Here is a 20,749-nt window from a genome sequence, read left to right as displayed (position 1 = left end):
TTCTTTCTATTTTTTGTTCATAATATAGGTTTTATCCTAAATATGGCTCTCCTTATGATTGCAGAATGACTGAAAGAGGCAGCTGGGTTCACATGCTCCTTGATCACATCCACCAATAAAAAGACTGGCTTGTCTTTCTTAGAAGCTTTGAGCAGAAGACTTGAAAAGAGCCTCATGCTGTAGTGGATTAAATTAGATTAAATATTCTATAAAGCAAGGAGCATGCAGATATTCTGATTGTATGACAAAAAGTATAAGAAATGGAAAAAATATTGAGGAATACAAAATAATGCCATTTCCATTGCCCATTACAAAATAAAAAAAAAAAAAACTTATCATGAGAAGCTAACTAATTCTCCTAAAGTCCTACAGTAATTAAATGATGACTCCTGAATCAGGAACCATATCTATGCCACAGTATTCTACTTTATTACGCATTTTCCTTGAATAACTACACTGGTGGACAGAGGTAAGGAGGAATGAATATACGAACACTAATGATTTTTCCCATTCCTGTGTAAATAGTTAAGTATTTTTTCACAAAGCGACTTCCAAAAGTAGGCAATTCCGTATAGTATAAATAAATATACTTGATTTTTTAAGAAGATCTACTTTAGTGACAAGATAGTATAAACCTATTTCCCTGCTTCTACTCACTAAGTGACGACATACCAGCACAGATAATTTAAGGATTATGAAAAGTAGGAAGAGAAAGTTAGATTGACTAATGAATTTAAGACTTGAGAAACAAATTTTGGGGTTTTTTTGTAACTACTGGGTTTGTTTTCTGATAGCATCATATATCATATATAATCAATACCATCAGACACAAGAGGACTCAGATGTTGGGATTATCTGACAGATATTTTAAAACTGCTATCACAGAAGCATTTCAGTGAAACAAGTGGAACAGACAGAAACAAATAATAAAATGATGAAATAATCCCTAATATATCAATAATTGCTTTAAATAAAAAGAGTTTAAATATGCTAATTAAAAATATCTACAGACTATATGTTTTTTTTTAAATAACCCAACTATATGCTGTCTTTAAGAAACACATGTCAGGGGCGCCTGGGTGGCTCAGTCGGTTAAGCGTCGGACTTCGGCTCAGGTCATGATCTCGCGGTCTGTGGGTTCGAGCCCCGTGTCGGGCTCTGTGCTGACAGCTCAGAGCCTGGAGCCTGTTTCAGATTCTGTGTCTCCTCCCTCTTTCTCTGACCCTCCCCTGTTCATGCTCTCTCTCTCTCTCTGTCTCAAAAATAAATAAATGTTAAAAAAAATTAAAAAAAAAATAAGAAACACATGTCAAATATAAAGATATCACACAGGTAGATTAAAAGAACAAAAAAGAAGAGACATATCATACAAACATTACTTTTTATATAAAAGTAGAAGTAAAAAAAAAAGAAAGAAAAGTTGAAGTAATAGTATTAATACCAGATAAATATGGCTGCAGTGCAAAGCAAATGAGCAAGAGTAATGAAGAAAATTACAGAACGAAATTTCAGCCTTCCAAGAACATCTGATGATCCTAAATGTTTACACATTTAAAAAAAATGTGAGGTCAGTGGCACGGGGTGGCTCAGTCAGTTAAGCGACCGACTCGGGCTCAGATCATGATCTCATGGTTCACAAGTTCGAGCCTCGCATGGGGCTCTGGGCTGACAGCTCAGAACCTGCAGACTGCTTCAGATTTGGTGTCCCCCTTCTTTCTCTGCCCCTTCCCCACTTGCACTCTGTCTCTGTCTCTCGCTCTCAAAAATAAATAAACATTAAAAATTAATAAAAAATAAAAATATTGAATATATCAACTCATGGCAAAGATATAGAGCAAATGAAGCTCTTATACACTACTGATGGGAATGCAAAATAGCACAATCACTTTGGAAAACAGACTGAGTTTGGTAATTTTTTTAAATTATAAACATTAAACTATCATATAATCCAGATACTACACTCCTAGATATTTATCCAAGAAAGTAGAAGTATATGTTCTTGCAAAGACTTGACATAAATTTTCATAGAAGCTTCATATGTAATAACAAAAAACTGAGTAAAGTTCAAATGTCTATCAACAGGTTAATGGACTAAAATGTGACAAACTCATGCTCAGAAATATAAAGGAATGTATTGTTGATCAATTTATAAACACAAACAACACTGAAAACAATTCTGAGTGAAATAATCTAGGCAAGAAAGAGTAACTATTTTATGATTACCATTATGTAAACATCTAAACCGTGCAAACACAAAGTGACAGAAAGCAGATTAGTGATTGCTAAAGGGGCAGGTGGTGTTCTGACTGAGAGAAGCTGGGAAGGATTTCAAAAAGGGATAGTAATCTTTTGGAGGTAATAGATTTGTCATTAGCTTGATCGTGATGTTGACTTTATAGGTGCGTACATGTGAAAACTTATCAAATGTTACACCTTAAATATATTTCATTAATTATCTGCCAATTATACACCAATCAAATGTTAAGAAACGATAAATTGCAAGGTGAAAATTCAAGAATGCATAGATAAGTTTAAGACAGGTCAATCTGATCTGTAATTGCTGGTGCAAGTTTTTCAACACAGAGCTAAAAATTACTGTCAATGGATCAACATTACTATATTAAAATAGAAGTGTCGTGGAATGCCAGTGAAATTCAGGTATGGCAGGTAACTATAGTAAGTCTCAGCAAGAACAGCTGAGGCCCTGGGGCTGTTAATGCTAGGGTGTCAAGCTCTGGTGAAAAGCTTGAGTTAGTTTCACATCAGCATTGTCATTATCCAGCTTGAAAGAACCCATACTCAATTCCCAACAACCCATTTTTCACTCCTATCCAATTATTAAGTGTCTTACAGAAAGGGTTTATTTTTATTACTCTTGAGTATAAGGAGTTTTTTTTAACTTACGTTCTTTAATTAATGTGCTTACTATTTTTGAAAACCAATATTTTATTTTAATTGATGACTATTAATTTCCACTTCAATAAAATTTCAACTTTTATATTACAAACTTCTTTTTAAAAATAGATTTTTTTAAACAGATGTTACTCTAGGCACTTATTCTGAGAGAGAACTTCACAAATGAGAAATGACATAACAATGTTTGGAAAAGTTATAGACCGGCCAAACACTTTTAAAATAAGGCCTTAACCCCATTAAAAATTGACTCACTGAAAGACAACTGCTTTGAGAATATATAAGCACCTGTGGATGATACAACTGCTGTCTTAAACACTTCCCTTCCATTTGTGTATAATAGAGATGTATTGATTGCCCCTTACCATCTATATTTTTGATGACCTCTTTGCAACCAACAGGATGGCACATTGTCACTTTCAACACTATTCATACCAAAATCATTAAATCAGCTTGCAAAATGGGCATGACTCCTGGGAAAGAAGATAACTTCATTGGAAAAGACAAGGGCAACTCAGAGACATGACTTCAATATTCTGAAATGTCTGTTACGAAGAGAGAGCAACAAATACCCCAAAGAAAAACACTCTTTTATACTATATATGATATCACCAATATGTTTGGAAATTGTAATTATTTATTTTGATTTCTCTTTGTTTCCCTGGATTTTGAGAAGTTTTTCTTAGAAGTGAAATATAAACTAGGTCATAGGTATGAGAGAAGAAAAAAATAAGAAAAATCAAAACAAGAGGTGAAGATTAAGAGACAAGTTAAGTGGAAGAAATTAGAGAACAGAAATGACTCCTACGAGTTCAGTGTGGTGATAGCACCCTGTACTTGGAGTTCTAAGACTCCAAATTTGACCACTGTTGGCTGTCTTTAACCATTTTGACTTTAAAGCTTCTCATCTATGAATGAAACAAGAAATGAGTGCATATAATGCATTACGCTCTTGTGGTGTTCAAAATAAGATAAATGCAAAATATGTAAGTACAATTGAGTTTTATAAGTATGAGGTATTGTTGTGTGATAAACATTGAGAATTTATAATCTTGTATAACAACAATCTTGATATGGAACAATGCAACTGTCTTTATAAGTCTCTAAGAGTTAGTAATGAAAAGTTCAATTATTATCTTTCTACTCAAAGAATACCATATAACAAACTCCTGTTTTGTAAAATGAAATGAACAGAGGTAGTAACACCAGAATTTCTATATAGTAGAACCTTAGTGGAAGGAAATGTGGGAATATAGTTGGAAGGCAGGGGTTAGAGGACTTGTCTTGATTCCAAATCTGCATAGCAAGTACATGAATCTTAATTTAAAGCCTCATGTTTATTTTGAGAAGACATGGCTATGGAAAGGCAGCTTTAGGTGGGTGGGGAAACAGATGCTGATGAAGACTGTGATCATTTGCCAGTTGAACTCTCTCAGTTTCCCTACACCCCCCCCCCCCCCACACACACACACATACCACCTAAAATACTTTTTGGCAAAACTGCTGATCAAAGGTCCAGTCCCTACATGAAATATAGATATTGAGATCACAATGTCCAAACTTCAGAATAGTTTTTGTTCTTTAATGGCAGTATACCTTTCAAATATCCAAGCTATTATTTCTCTATTCTTCATTCTTCCAACAATATAATTTTATTTTGACTTTGGTAAAGATGGAAAAATCAGATTAATGATAACTATTGCTTTAGATCCTGCACCAATTCATCACGAGGCGTTCCTTCCGTCAGTCAAATACAATTAGAATTATTACTCACAGTCAGTTTTTCTAAAGACTTCAATTATTCCATAGATTATCCCCTAAAAAATGCTCATCATTTTACTGGCAGAGTTCCTTAAGTGATTCAATCAATGGAACAAATCATTAGTAGTGATTATGATAACCCATAATTTAGAACACAAAGTTGAGGAACAACTTTCTAAAAGTTCTCAGAAAATAGAATGTGATACAATGCAACTGTAAGACATTTAAATATGTCATTTTACTTGTCAGCTAGCTATACAAAGTGTGTGTATGTGGGGGGGAAACATGGTGCACACCATTCAGAATAACAGTTTAGTTAGCCTGGCTTCATTTTGAAGTAAATTATATAGTCTTTTGATGACATGAACTATATCTGTATTTTTAGGTTTTGATATGATAATGATAAATAGGTTTTTATTCCATGAATCTATGCTAGTCAGTGCTTGGAAACAGTCATGTAAATTATATTTCTCCTGGAACCAGAATGAACTCTAAGTCTCTGTACCTAGAAAAGGGATTTTAATGCTGTGTTCTAAAAGACACCTAGTAGGGCAGAATACCCTAAACATTGATATCCCTTCCATATCTGATCACGAGTCCAGGAAATAGGTGACCTCTGCGGACTATTGAGATTTGGGAATGTGTGACACACCAATTACTCCCAAGGGATTCAATCCAGTATTTAAAACCAATATTTTCTTTAGAAAACACCAAACTCCAACTTTGGAAAACCTATGACTCAATTTTTACTAAATGGCTGACTAGATATAAGTATAAGTGTACAGGCAGTAACTGTCCAAAACTGACTTCCATTCTTTTCTATTTTTTAAGCTTTAATACAGTTTGGAGGAGTCAACATGGCAGAGAAGTAGGGAAGCCCAAATTTCCCTTGTCCCTCAAACACAGCACTATTGAAGCCAGAAGACTTGGAATTCCAGGAATCCGGGCTACAGAGTGACAGAAACATCTCCAGGGGCCCACAGGGACAACTTGGTGGACCATAGGTGTGTGACTGCGAATTGAGAGAAATAAAATGGGTGGAATAGGCACGAATGGGAGGCATCCCCTTCTGTGGAAAGACAAAAGGAAGAGTAACAGAGTCTGTGGAACTGTAGGATTTTATTTGGACAAGAGAAAAACCTCTCTGGACCGTGGACTGGGGAATGGAAAAAATGGAGAGAGAGCCAATTACTAACTTGCAAACAGCTTTTGGAGTCATGATCCAGGGTTGCGGGACTTCCTCTGGATTGGGGCCTGCTGCCCTGTGCATGTGCCTGGAAGGGAGGGGGAGCCAGCCCTGGGCTGGATAGCTAGCTCAGTGGGAGAGCAGTCCAATCCCTTGAGTGCTGTGGGGAGAAGGTATATAGCCACACCAAGGACAAAAGACTGTGCAGGTGCCTGCCAGCCACAGGCCCTTCATCAGCTGGGCAGAATGGCACTACCACAGAAGCAGAACACACAGAGCAGGATCCTTTAAGACATCAGGATTTGAATCCCAGCTGAGCACCAGGGAGGCAGGGGAGACTGTGGAGTAGGACAAACTGGCCCAGTCATGCCCATGCAGTGTGCTGTGAGGACTGCCTGAAAAGTGTGGTTTGGGACACTCAGTCTGGGGCGTCACCATTTTTTCCCCATCACAAACAAGGTGGGACTTCAGAGGACAGGACAACTGGCCCATAGTGGAGGCAGGACCACTTACACCAAACCCTGACACTCCATGCGTATAACTGCATATCTACTGAGCAAGACTGACACTAACCAAACAAGAGGGGCCCTGCTCCAGACTAGCTCAGCCACCAGTTCCAAGTCACCATCAGTTTTGCATTTTCTGACTTGATTCTTGGTCAACTACATATATATTTGTTTTTCTTTCTTTTCTTCCTCTTAGTTCTTCCCTTCTCTATTCTGGTTGTTGGTTTGTTTAAGCAGACATTTTTAATCTATTCTTTTTACACCTCTTCTCTATCTACTTCTTTATTTTCCTTTCTCTCTCTCTCTCTCTCTCTCTCTCTGGATTAAGGTGTATAGTTCTGGTTCTCTGCATGGTCAATTTTTTTTTTCTTTTTCCCTACGTTCATCATTTCTCTCTTCGTATGGGAGAAGGCTTCCTCCAACACCACCCCCCTTTTAAGTTTTTTCCGTGGTTATTTCAATGAACAAATCAAAGCACACCTGGTAGAAGGTTCAAACCACCACTATAAGTAGGGAGATAAAGCAACCAGAGTCACAACAGAGAGCACACAACATACTCCAGAAACACCTCCTGAAAAGCCAGCCTTAGACAGTATATAGGCTATTTAATAGGTATAGGTATTTAATACAGTAGTGCTAGCAATGTTGGACACAAAACAAGCTATTAATACATGTAAAGGGTAGAAATCTAGACAAAATGATAAAACAGAAGAATTCTCCTCTAAAGAAAATTCTAGGAAGAAATTACAGCTAGAGAATTGCTCAAAACAGATATAAACAATATATATGATCAAGAATTTAGAATAATAGTCATGAAATTAATAGCTGTGCTTGAAAAAATCATAGAAGACAGCAGAGAATCTATTGCTGTAGAGATCAAGGACCTAAGAAATAGTCACAGTAAATCAAGGAATACTGAAAATGAAATGGAAAATAAACTAGATGCAGTGACAGCAAGGATGGAGGAAACAAAGGGGAGAATAAGTGAAATAGAAGATAAAATTATGCAGAATGATGAAGCTGAGAAAAAGAGAGATAAGAGAATACTAGACCACGAGGGAAGAGTTAGGGAACTAACTGATTCAATGAAACTTAATAATAATCATATCATAAGAGTTCCAGAAGAAGCAGATAGAGAAAAAGGGGAAGAAGGCTTGAAAAAATTATAGCTGAGAACTTCCCTAATCTGGGGAAGTAAGCAGACATCCAAATCCAGGAGACACAGAGAACTCCTTTCAGAATCAACAAGAATAGCTCTTCACCTTTGCATATCGTAGTGAAACTGGCAAAATACAAAGATAAAGAAAGAATCCTGAAAGTAGCTAGGAACAAACAGACTTTAACCTATTAGGGTAGACACATAAGGGTAGTAGCAAACCTATCCCCTGAAACTTGGCAGACCAGAAAAGAGTGGCAGGAAATATTCAATGTGCTGAATAGGGAAAGCATGCAGCCAAGAATCCTTTATCCAGTAAGGCGACTGTCATTCAGAATAGAAGGAGAGATAAGGACTTTCCCAGATAAACAAAAACTGAAGGAATTCATAACCACTAAACCAGCCCTGCAGGAGATCCTAAGGGGAACTCAGTGGAATGCTGCAAAGACTACAAAGGACCAGAGACATCACCACAAGCACAAAACCTACAGATTACACAATGACACTAAATCCATATATTTCAAAAATCACTCTGAATGTAAATGGACTAAATGCCCCAATCAAAAGACATAGGGTATCAGAATGGATTGAAAAAACAAGATCCATCTATATGCTGCCTACAAGAGACTCATTTTACACATAAGGACACCTGCATATTGAAAGTGAGTGGATGAAGAACCATCTATCATGCTACTGGAAGTCAAAAAGAGCTGGAGTAGCCATATTTATATCAGACAAATTAGATTTTAAACTAAAGACTGTAACAAGAGATGAAGACAGGCATTATATAATAATTAAGGGGTCTATCTATCAAGAAGAGCTAACAATTGTAAATGTTTTTGCCCCCAATGTTGTAGACCTAAATATATAAATCAATTAATCACAAACATAAGCAATCTTCTTGATAATAATACAGTAATTCTAGGTGATGTTAATAGTCCACTTACAACAATAGACAGATCATCTAGACAGAAAAATCAATAAAGATTCGATGGCTTTGAATGATACACTTGACCAGATGGACCTGACAAATATATTCAGAACTTTCATCCAAAAGCAACAGAATGCATACTCTTCTCAAGTGCGCATGGAAATTCTCCAAAATAGATTACATACTGGGTCACAACATAGCCCTCAATAACTATAAAAGAACTGAGATCATACCAGGTGTATTTTCAGATCACAACACTATGAATCCTGAAATCAACCACAAGAAAAAATGTGGAAAGCCTCCAAATGCCTGGAGGTTAAAGAACATCCTGCTGAAGAATGAATGGGTCAACCAGGCATGAAGAAATAAGAAATATATGGAAGCAAATGAAATTGAAAATACAACAGTACAAACCCTTTGGGATGCAGCAAAGGCAGTCCTAACAGGAAAATATATTGCAATTCAGGCCTGTCTCAAGAAACAGGAAAAATTCACAATACAAAACCTAACCTCACATCTAAAGGAACTGGAAGCAGAGCAACAAAGAACTGCCCTCCCTCCAAAAAAAAAAAAAAAAAAAAAAAAACCCAGCAGAAGAGAAATAATAAAGATTAGAGCAGAAATAAACAGTATAGAATCCCAAAAAAAACAGATCAATGAATCTAAGAGATGGTTTTTTGAAAGAATAAACAAAATTGATAAACCCCTATCCAGACTTCTCAAAAAGAAAAGAGAGAGAACCCAAATAGATAAAAACACAAATGAAAAAGGAGAGATCATAACCAACACCACAGATATACAAGCAATTATTAGAGAATATTATGAAAAATTATATGCCAACAAACTGGACAACTTGGAAGAAATGGATAAATTTCTAGACACCCCTATACTACCAAAACTCAAATGGGAAGAAATAGAGAATTTGAACAGACCCAAACCAGCAAATAAATTGAATCAGTTATCAAAAATCTCCCAACAAATAAAGAGTCCTGGGCCAGATTGCTTCCCAGGGGAATTCTACCAGACATTTTTTTTTCAATATATGAAATTTATTGTCAAATTGGTTTCCACACAACACCCAGTGCTCATCCCAAAAGGTGCCCTCCTCAATACCCATCACCCACCCTCCCCTCCCTCCCACCCCCCATCAACCCTCAGTTTGTTCTCAGTTTTTAAGAGTCTCTTACGCTTTGGCTTTCTCCCACTCTAACCTCTTTTTTTTTTCTTCCCTTCCCCCATGGGTTTCTGTTACGTTTCTCAGGATCCACATAAGAGTGAAAACATACTCTACCAGACATTTAAAGCAGAGTTAACACCTATTCTTCTCAAACTGTTCCAAAAAACAGAAACCGAAGGAAAGCTTCTGGACTCATTCTATGAAGCCAGCAATGTGATTCCCAATACAGACACCCTACTAAAAAGGAGAACTACAGGCCAATATCCCTGATGAACATGGATGCAAAAATCTCAACAAGATCCTAGGAAGTTGAATTCAATAGTTTATTAAAAGAATTATTCACCGTGATAAGGTGGGATTTATTCCTGGGCTGCAGAGCTTGTTCAATATTCACAAATCAATCAATGTGATATATCACATTAATAGAAGAAAAGGTAAGAACCATATGATCCTGTCAATAGATGCAGAAAAAAGCATTTGACAAAATACAGCATCCTTTCTTAATAAAAGCTCCTAAGAAAGTCGGTATAAAAGGAACATACCTTAACATCATAAAAGCCATATATGAAAGGCCACCAGCTAATGTCATCTTCAATGGGGAAAAACTAAGAGCTTTCCTCCTGAGATCAGGAACATGACAAGGATGTCCACTCTCACCACTGTTGTTTAACATAGTGTTGGAAGTCCTAGCCTCAGCAATCAGACAACAAAATGGAATAAAAGGCATCCAAATTGGCAAAGAAAAAGTCAAACTTTCACTTTTCACAGATGACATGATACTCTACATGGAAAACCCGAAAGACTCCACCAAAAAGCTACTAGAACTGATACATGAATTCAGCAAAGTCACGGGATACAAAATCACTGTACAGAAATTGGGTGCATTTCTATACACCAATAATGAAGCAACAGAAAGAGAAATGAAGAAATTGATCCCATTTACAATTGCACTAAGAACCATAAAATACCTAAGAATAAACCTAACCAAAATATAAAATATCTGTATGCTGAAAACTATAGAAAACTTACAAAAGAAATTGAAGAAGATACGAATAAATGGGAAAGCATTCCATGCTCATGGGTTGGCAGAACAAATATTGTTAAAATGCCAATACTTCCCAAAGCAATCTGCACATTCAATGCAATCCCAATGAAAACTGCACTGGCATTCTTCTCAGAGCTAGAACAATCCTAAAATTTGTATGGAACCACAAAAGACCCCAAATAGCCAAGTAATATTGAAGAAGAAAATCAAAGCAGGAGACATCACATTCCCAGACTTTAGCTTCTACTGCAAAGGTATAATCATCAAGACAGTATGGTATTGGCACAAAGACAGACACATTAGACCAACTTAATAAAATAGAGAACCCAAAATTGGACCCACAAATGTATGGCCGACTAATCTTTGACAAAGCAGGGAAGAATACCCAATGGGACAAAAAAGACAGTGTCTTTAGCAAATGGTGCGGGGAGAACTGGACAGCAACATGCAGAAGAATGAAACTAGACCACTTTCTTACACCATACACAAAAATAAACTCAAAATGGATGAAAGACCTTAATGTGAGACAAGAAACCATCAAAACCCTAGGGGAGAAAACAGGCAACAACCTCTTTGACCTCAGCCACAGCAACTTCCTACTCAACACGTCTCTGAAAGCAAGGGGAATAAAATAAAAAATGAACTATTGGGACCTTAACAAGATCAAAAGGTTCTGCATGGCAAAGGAAACATCAACAAAACTAAAAGGCAACCAATGGAATGAGAGAAGATATTTTTTTTTTTTTAATTTTTTTTTTCAACGTTTTTTATTTATTTTTGGGACAGAGAGAGACAGAGCATGAACGGGGGAGGGGCAGAGAGAGAGGGAGACACAGAATCGGAAACAGGCTCCAGGCTCCGAGCCATCGGCCCAGAGCCTGACGCGGGGCTCGAACTCACGGACCGCGAGATCGTGACCTGGCTGAAGTCGGACGCTTAACCGACTGCGCCACCCAGGCGCCCCGAGAAGATATTTGTAAATAGCATATTGTTTCAAGGGTTAGTATCCAAAATCTATAAAGAATTTACCAAACTCAGCACCCAGAAAACACATAATTCAATGAAGATTATGGTCCGAAGACATGAATAGACACTTTTCCAAAGAAGACATCCAGATAGCCAACAGACACATGAAAAGATGCTCAACATTGCTCCTCATCTGGTAAATACAAATCAAAACCACACTGAGATACCACCTCACACCAGTCAGTGTGGCTAAAATTAACAATTCAGAAAACAACAGATGCTGGTGAGGATGTGGAGAAATGGAAACCCTCTTGCACTACTGGTGGGAATGCAAACCAGTGCAGCCATTCTGGAAAACAGTGTGGAGTTTCCTCAAAAAATTAAAAATAAAATTACCCTATGACCTAGCAATAGCACTACTAGGTATTTATCCAAAGGATACAGGAGTGCTAATTCATAGGGGCACATGTACCCCAAAGTTTATAGCAGTGCTATCAACAGTAGCCAAATGATGGAAAGAGACCAAAGGCCCATCAACTGATAAAAGGATAAAGAAGATGTGGTTTATATACACAAAGGAATACTACTTGGCAATGAGAAAGAATGAAATCTGGCCATTTACAACAATGTGGATGGAGCTGAAGGGTATTATGCTAAGAGAAATAAGTCAGTCAGAGAAAGACAGATACATGTTTTCACTCATATGTGGAATTTGAAAAACTTAACAGAAGACCATGAGGGAAGGGAAGGAGAAAAAAAATTCAAACAGAGAGGCAGGCAAACTATAAGAGACTCTTAAATACAGAGAACTAACTGGGGGCTGATGGAGGAGCCAGGGGTGAGGGGAAATGGGTGATGGGTATTGAGGAGGGCACTTGTTGGGATGAGCACTGGGTGTTGTATATAAGCAGTGAATCATGGGAATCTACTCAGGAAGCCAAGAGCACACTGTTTACACTGTATATTAGCTAACTTGACAATAAATTATATTAAAAAATATTTGATATAGTTTTATTTTTATTTTTTAAGCAGACTCCACACCCAGCATGGACCCCAAAGGGGCTTGAACTCACGACCCTGAGATCAAGACCTGATTTGTGATCAAGAGTTGCATATGTATGGAGCGCCTGGGTGGCTCAGTCTGCTGAGTGTACGACTTCGGCTCAGGTCATGACCTCGCAGTTCGTGGGTTCGAGCCCCGCATCAGGCTCTGTGCTGATGGCTCAGAGCCTGTAGCCTGCTTCGGATTCTGTGTCTCCCTCTCTCCCTGCCCCTTCCCCACTCATGCTCTGTCTCTCTCTGTCGCTCAAAAATGAATAAATGTTAAAAAAAATTTTTAAAAAGAGTTGGATGCTTATGAACTGAGCCGCCAAGGTACCCTTTGATATTTTTTCCCCAACAAGTGTCTTCCTCAATGCCCATCACCTATTTTCCCTGTCCCCCTTTCCACCCTCAGTTTGTTCTTTCTATTTAAAAGTCCCTTATTGTTTAAATCCCTCTCTATTTGTAACTATTTTTTTCTTTCCCTTCCCCCATGGTATTCTGTTAAGTTTCTCAATTCTACATAGGTACATCAACTGATGAATGGATAAAGATGTGATACACACACACACACACACACACACACACACACACACACAATGGAATATCTACTTGGCAAGAAAAAGAATGAAATCTTGCCATTTGCAATAACATGGATGGAACTGGAGGGTATTATGCTAAGTGAAATAAGTTAGTCAGAGAAAGATATGTTTTCTGCTCTTTTGTTATCTGGGGTTTAAATCAGAGGCAAGATTTCTGTGAAAGCAATAAAGTTTAAGTTTCTGGAAACTTCACTTGTATGGACCTCTTCCCAGAATGGGGGAGTTGTCCTCCAAGAAACTGGGGAAGACACAGCTGCTGTCCCAGATGGGGGCCTATCCAGCCCAGGTAGTGGTTTCCAGGTTGTAGGCCAGTATTCACCCACTGCCAGCAACAATCTGCACCTTAAAGACCTCATGGAGCATCAAGATGCTTGAATCCCAGCAGAAATTGGCTGAAGATCTCACTCTGCTCACTGATTTTGGTAGAGAGACGGCCATGGTCCCGGTTTCATTCAGAACCATGGCACCATGCATGGATTCTCTCTCCAAAGCCTAAAAACTGAAAAGCACAATAGATCTGGCAAAATGGAGCTCTTAAAGAACAAAGTGTCAGGACCCAAAAGAGATAAAAGGCCTGCTATTCTCTGGAAATTTCCCCTGGCAAAATATTCAACTTCTCCTAGCAATATCAATGATAAGACATTGTGAAGCTGAAAGAGGCTTATTGAAAATTTTCAATAGTAATAATAACAATAATAATAATTCAATAAATAATGATGGGTGAAAGAACATATAATCTTTCTATTCTTCAAATAAACAATATTAGACAATTGTCATTTGACAAAGTAACTACATTTAGAAATAAAATAAATTAGTAAGAATATTATCAATATATGCTGGATAATTGCTATGGTTATTATTATATGTTACTGTTCTAAATTATGTGCTTGTCAGCTTTTACATTTTTTAATTTGTCATTCTTTCTCATTCTATATAAATATACAAGTGCATACCTAATTTTGTATTCATATTTTGCATATGTTTGTTTCTTTGTTACTGAATGCATTCCAGGCCCACAAGCCCTGGATCAGCCTCAGTGTTAGTGCATTCTCTAGGCATGAATGCCAACACAGTGCCTTTGGAATGCATCTTACTCTTCTATCATTTTCTGGTGTATAAATCAGAACATTTATAGATTTATTTTACATTTCTCAAGTGCCATTTACTACAGTATTAGAACTTTTCCCCCATGGTCTTCCAAATGCTATCTTTCCTAAACTCCTTTGATTGTATTCTTCTGAAGCAACTCTTCCCCTGACATGTCCCCTTTCTAGTGTGATCCTCACATTTTGCTGCCTTTCTCGGGTTCGACACCTTTACTCGTACACTCTCTCCTGGTTCTCTTAAACACCCATTTTTGTACCCTCTTTTCCTTTCCCAAGTTCTACCATGCTTTCCTTTTTGTCCACCCATTCACCCACCCAACTATTAGCCCAAGTTGCAATTTTTTTCAGGTACTTTGACCTCTAAAATAAGAATCAGGACATGGAGTTCCTGGAATACCTTTATCTAAATCACTTACTTCCCTTCAGAGGCATAATGAGGTATTGGGCTCAGGACCTGCCTGTTAACAAGCCACCAAAGTGATTCCTATGCACACTTCAGTTCTAATCCTATGGTCCTTTGGAATTAAATTTACTTCCTGATCACCAAGCTGTATGGATTTCAGCGGCCACAGAAGAACTGGTAGAACGAGCTTTCCTTATCTCAATTCTCTCTCATGCTAGCCTCTTCAAAAAGAATAAAGTAGTTCAGAGGTCTCTCTTCCCACTAATATGAATTATAGTATCTTTCACATTCTAAATTCCAGAGGCTAAAAAAAAGTTAAAATTAATTTTGGTTTCAAATTCCTAAAAATGTTCACCGTGCCTAAATTTCTAAACAGTGGCTTTAATCATTGCTTTAAAAAAGTAAATAAGAGTAATTTTATATTTTATGTTTCTGTTTTGTATTCAAGCCATACTACACGTTGAGAAAAGATTGACTCCATATGTTTCTGAACTACATTTTAATTTGTGTTTTTTTTTTCACAATTAATCTCTCTACCATGTATCCAGCACTATAATGCGGCCTCATCATAGCATTCTTGCCATTTCCTGGACATACCCTACTCACCAGCTTGCCCAATGCTATTTCTCATTTTTTTCTTTGTTTCTACTACTGCTGCTACTGCTCTCTTAGATTTGTAAAGTACTTTATAGTTGACTAAGTTCTTCCACATGTTATTTAATCTTTATAATAATCTCATTAAGAAAAGAGAAAATTGGGAATAATAAATTCTTCAGAATTCCAGTGTTGGCAAGTAACAGAGTCATGTTCAGACACAAGCTCATTGTTTTGTTTTTAATTTCAATCCAACAGTCCTGTCAGTGAATCAGTTTTCCAAGAAACATTCCCATAGTGTTCCATAAAAAAGAATTTCCTTGGATTTCATCAATGCTTAAGGGTATGTGAAAGGAATTAACTGTGTTTACATTTCAGTGCTATTGACAGGATTTAAATGCATAAAAGAAAAAACAGATGAAACTAATTTGTGGTGTTGGAAATCGAGATATTGGGTACCCTTGCAGGGAGTAGGGTTAGTGATAAAGTGTCGGAAGGTGTCGCCTAAGACCTTCTGGGTCTTTGGTAATATTCTGTTTCTTGATCTAGGTGCATATTACACTGATGTTTTCAATTTGTAAAACTTCATGGAGTTGAACAATTAGAATTTCCATTTTATGTATGTATGCTATACATCATGTATAAAACAACACAGCGCCTGAAAATCTCTCAACAAGTTTGGCAATAAAAACAAATTATCTTCATGGAAATTAATAACAAAATTAATATTTCTCTTGTCATTGTTAAAATCCTTGCTGTATAAGGATGAATATTTGATGTCATAGATAAGGAAGATGTTAAGGAAATTTCATCCGGCGAGTGAAAAATAGAGCTGACATTCAATCTAGGTAGAATCTTTTGCCACTTCTATTCTACTGTAAAATAAATTTACAGTGTATTGAGCATTGCTTGTGGACTGCCTTCAGTGAATATTCTCTAGATATATATTTAGTGACTTCACTAATTTAGCTCCTGGGGCAGAATGTTTGAATCATTTTTCTATCCCATCACCAACCATGAGCTCACACATTTGTACATTGTACTGTCCTACGAAAAACACGTGTGAGCACACAAACACACACAATTTTAAAACTGTCCTAAAGTGAGGGGCACCTGGGTGGCTCAGTCGGTTCGGCGTCCGACTTTGACTCAGGTCATGATGTCACAGCTCATGAGTTCGAGTCCTACGTTGGGCTCTGTGCTAACAGCTCAGAGCCTGAAGCCTGCTGTGGATTCTGTGTCTCCCTCTCTCTCTGCCCCTAACCCACTCACATTCTTCTCTGTCTCTCTCAAAAATAAATAAACATTAAAAAAAATTTTTTTTAATAAATAAAACTGTCCTAAAGTGAAACAATTTATATATCTTGAATCAAGGGCATGCTTGTTGCCACATTATCAATGCATTTTTGTATGATCAAGCAAATACTTATTTTTCAGATTAAATTTTGAAAATAAGCTCCTCAGCAGCTGACTAAAAATCACTAGATAGTGTGTAACTCAATCATCCATGTTCCTGAATTCAAAATCTGCCTATGTTATATTTTAATAAAATGCCCTTTGCAATATACACTTGGAAAGAAATATAATGTTACTCCCTGAACTTCCAGGTTTTGAAAGAAGGTGAGGCAAAGAAACTTGAATAAATAATTCTCTTATGTGTTAGATTCCTTTAAGAAGCAGAGAGATTTACAAGAGTTTGGAGATCATTGCAAAAAGCTATGCATTTTTTAAAATAAAGGTATATACGTTAAAAATATTCCATTGTTCCTATTTAGAAAAATAAAAAAATCACATTAACACCTTTCTTTTTTTCCTCCCATGTAGTGATTTAATTGAGTCTAGTTGTTGAGAAATGTTCTTCTTTTAAATTTTAAATACATTATTCTAGAATTATCAAAGAATAGGAAAATAAGATTTTTCCCTTTCATTTATTATTACAAACCAAATGAAGCCATATCATTCAGTCTGTCTAGATAGAGTAAAATGATTTATGAAGAATTCATTAGCAAGTGCTGTGAAGTCTAAATATTATTGGTATAATATCCAGAATGCTTAATACTTTCAGAGAACCTTAGGTGTTTCTATGTAGCAAATTAGAAAATTGTATAGTTTTTACAAGAATTAAGCTACCTGTTCTCTAACTCCTTATCTTTGCCAGATATAAGAAATAGGATTTAAGATGATTAAGTACACACACATACACACACCCGACCTAATCCAATGTCCTCTTAGATTATGTTTTTGATTTCATATAATATATCTAAAAGAAAAAAAGGTATTGTTTGCTGATTCAAGAGTATTCATATGGCTTCTAGGAAAAAGTGTAATTGAGTATCTCACAGAAAATATATGGAAGATGGGAGATAGGTTTCAGGGGAGGAGACAATTTTTTTAAATGGAAGATCCTGTAACACTGGTTCACCAAAAAATGTAAGAAAAAACTAAAAAATAAGTATGTCTAACATTTATTTTTAAGTCATTTCCTATTATTTTCTTGGCTCTGTGCATCCCATGTCCCAAAACCAATCTTTCTTGTTTTTCTAAGGACCTTAGAAAATTTCATTTCAAAAGAAATAAAAACTGTGAATTACAAAAAAAAAAACTGAGAGAGTACCCAATCAATTATGTGATGAGTGGAAACCGGAATAGAAAAGTAAACAGATAAATTACAGTAAACATTGAGAGCAGCCAAAGGAATATAAGACTCCCCAACTTCCTCCTTGGTAGTATTTTTCACATGTATTAGCAATGCTTCAGAATTTCTCAAAGACCCGGAAAGAAGTTTGAGTATTTTCACTTAAACAGAAAAAGAAAAAAGTGGTCCTAATAGGTACAGAACTTGGGAACATTTGATGTTATAGGAATGGAGTTTTAGATTTAGAAGCTGACGGATCAGCATTTAATTCCTAGCTCTGATACTTACTGGCTGTGAGATTTGTGACTAGTCACTTGAAACTGATTTAAAGTGATCTCATGGAATCAGGCGTAGCAAAAAATTAGCCCAGTATTTAGGATTCAGGATTAATTATTCCTACCATTTATGAATATATGAAAAACTAAAGTGCCCCAGATATGTCTAAAAATATTTTACATATATTAGTTTATTTAATTTTGATAACAACCTGAAAACATAAGTGGCATTTTTTCCTCCATTGCATAGATGAGAAAAATAAGGCACAGAGATGCCAAAAACAAGATTTCATATCTAGATAGGGAAAACCCACGTTAAAATTCATGGATTAACACTCATATGCTTAACTACTTGCCCTGCTGCCACTAATTTTTAACAATGCCACTATATTAACAGTGGATGAAAAGTTTAAAATACTATACGCCAAATAAATGATAGTTATTTTTATATGCCAGACACTATTTTAATTTTTGTCACTTAAAAAAGTCACTGACAGGGAGGAGCCAAGATGGCAGAACAGCATGGACATTTTTTGTGTGTCTCGCGTCCATGAAATACAGCCAGACCAACACTAAACCATCCTACACACCTAGAAAACTGATTGGAGGATGAACACAACAATCTGCACAACCTGAACCACAGAATTCAGCAGGTACGTGGCACGGAGAGCTGAACTTGGGGAGCAAGAAGCCGCAGTGGGCAGGGAGGTGGTTTTGTGGGCAGAGGACAGAGGTGGAGGGGGGGTGGGGAGAATACGGGGAAAAGCACCCCTCCCCAAAAGCAGCTGGAGAGAAAGTGGAAAATTGGAAACAGCTGCAGGGACTAAACTAAAAAGAGAGAAAGGAGAAAGGAGAGGTTTACATTCCATTAAGACTGTAAACAAGGGGAGAGCAAAGTCTGCAACTCTGCAGCTTGTTACCTGGTGGTGCCCTGGTGGGAACGGCAAATCTCTAGGAGCAGAGTGGGGTAAGGGAGGTTCTTGGGACACAGGGGGAAAAGTGGTTCCACTGCTGAAGGACATTTGGTAGAGACTGTTGAAGCCACCTGGTCCCAGCAGACCCACATTCACTGGTGCTGGAACAAGGTCATTAAGGGTGAAACCTGGTGCCAGATGTATGTTGTAATTTTCCATAATCCCTAAAAAGCTGCTACTACACTATCTCCCAAACTTTTTCTGGGGTGGGCTGGCACCCGGCCACAGTCTTGGGGCTCTGGCAGCAGCAGGAGCGTTCCTGGGTGCAGCCAACATTCGACCATTGTTCGGTGAGACCCTCCTGCAGAGGGGCAGAATGGGTCAAAGCCACAGTCCTTTAGAAGTAAGGGGCCGGGGAAAACAGCCGCATCGGATACCATACCCGGGAGAAAGGTGTTGTCTGGGGCTTGGTAATGGACAGTGAAAAAGCGGGGAGTGGACAAAAGCTAAAGACAGAGGATGGGTGCGTGATTGCTGATGGGGAGAACAGAGTTCTAATACTAGAGACTGGGTAGCTGGGTGATGCCATTTTCACCGCTCCTGCGCATAGGCATACACACCTACAAGCACCACAACATTCTACCCCAGTTGGCTAGCAGCGCCATCTAGTGGAGAATGGTGCCATTACACTGAGCCCCGCCCAACTGTGCCAACCTTGCTCTTCAAGAACACAAGTCTCACAACCTGCTTAGTTCATGCCCTAGAAAGAACTTCATAGTCTGACTTCTACAGGAAAACGAAGTAATTTCAGTCCTATTTCAATCTGTTCACAGGTCCATCTATTCAATTTTCTTTCTTTTTTTTTCTTTTTCACTTATTTTCTTTTTCTTGAATACAGAAAGAAAAAATTCATTTTTCCTTTAAATTTTATTAAAAATATTTTTCTTTAATGTTTTTACTATATTTTTATTTTTGTGTAAATTTTTTCAAATTCTATTTTACTTCCATCATTTTATGTTAAGTCAACTTCAGTGTATTCACTCTTTCAAAGTTCCAAAGGAATTCCTTTTTTTTTTCTTTATCTCTTTTTCATTTTTTTTCTTTTTCTTGGAAGCAGAAAGAGAAAAACTTCATTTTCACTTTCAATTTCTATTAAAAATATTTTTATTTAATTTTTACTATATTTTTTGCTTTTATGTAAATTTTTTCAAATTCTATTTTACTTCCATCATTTTATTTTACTCTACTACAGTGTATTCCCTTTTGCAAATTTTCTAGCGATTTCCTTTTTTCCCTCTTTTTTCTGTTTGTCATTTTTTTTCCTTGAATACAGGAAGAGAAAAAAATTCATTTTTACTTTTAATTTGTTTTTAAATTTTTTTTCTTTAATTGTTTTATACTATATTCATTACTTTTGTGTAAATTTTTTCAAATTCTATTTTACTCCCATCATCTCAATTTAATTTACTTCAGTGTATTCATTTTTTCAAATCCTCAAACAATTTCCTTTTTACCCCCCCCCCTTTTTTTCTCTAATC

This window comes from Puma concolor, chromosome F2 (assembly GCF_028749965.1).
Source record: "Puma concolor isolate L17-30 chromosome F2, mPumCon1.1.hap2, whole genome shotgun sequence".
In the NCBI taxonomy this organism is placed as follows: Eukaryota; Metazoa; Chordata; class Mammalia; order Carnivora; family Felidae; genus Puma; species Puma concolor.
The sequence above is the reverse complement of the archived record's forward strand: the minus strand, read 5'-3'. Positions refer to the sequence as shown.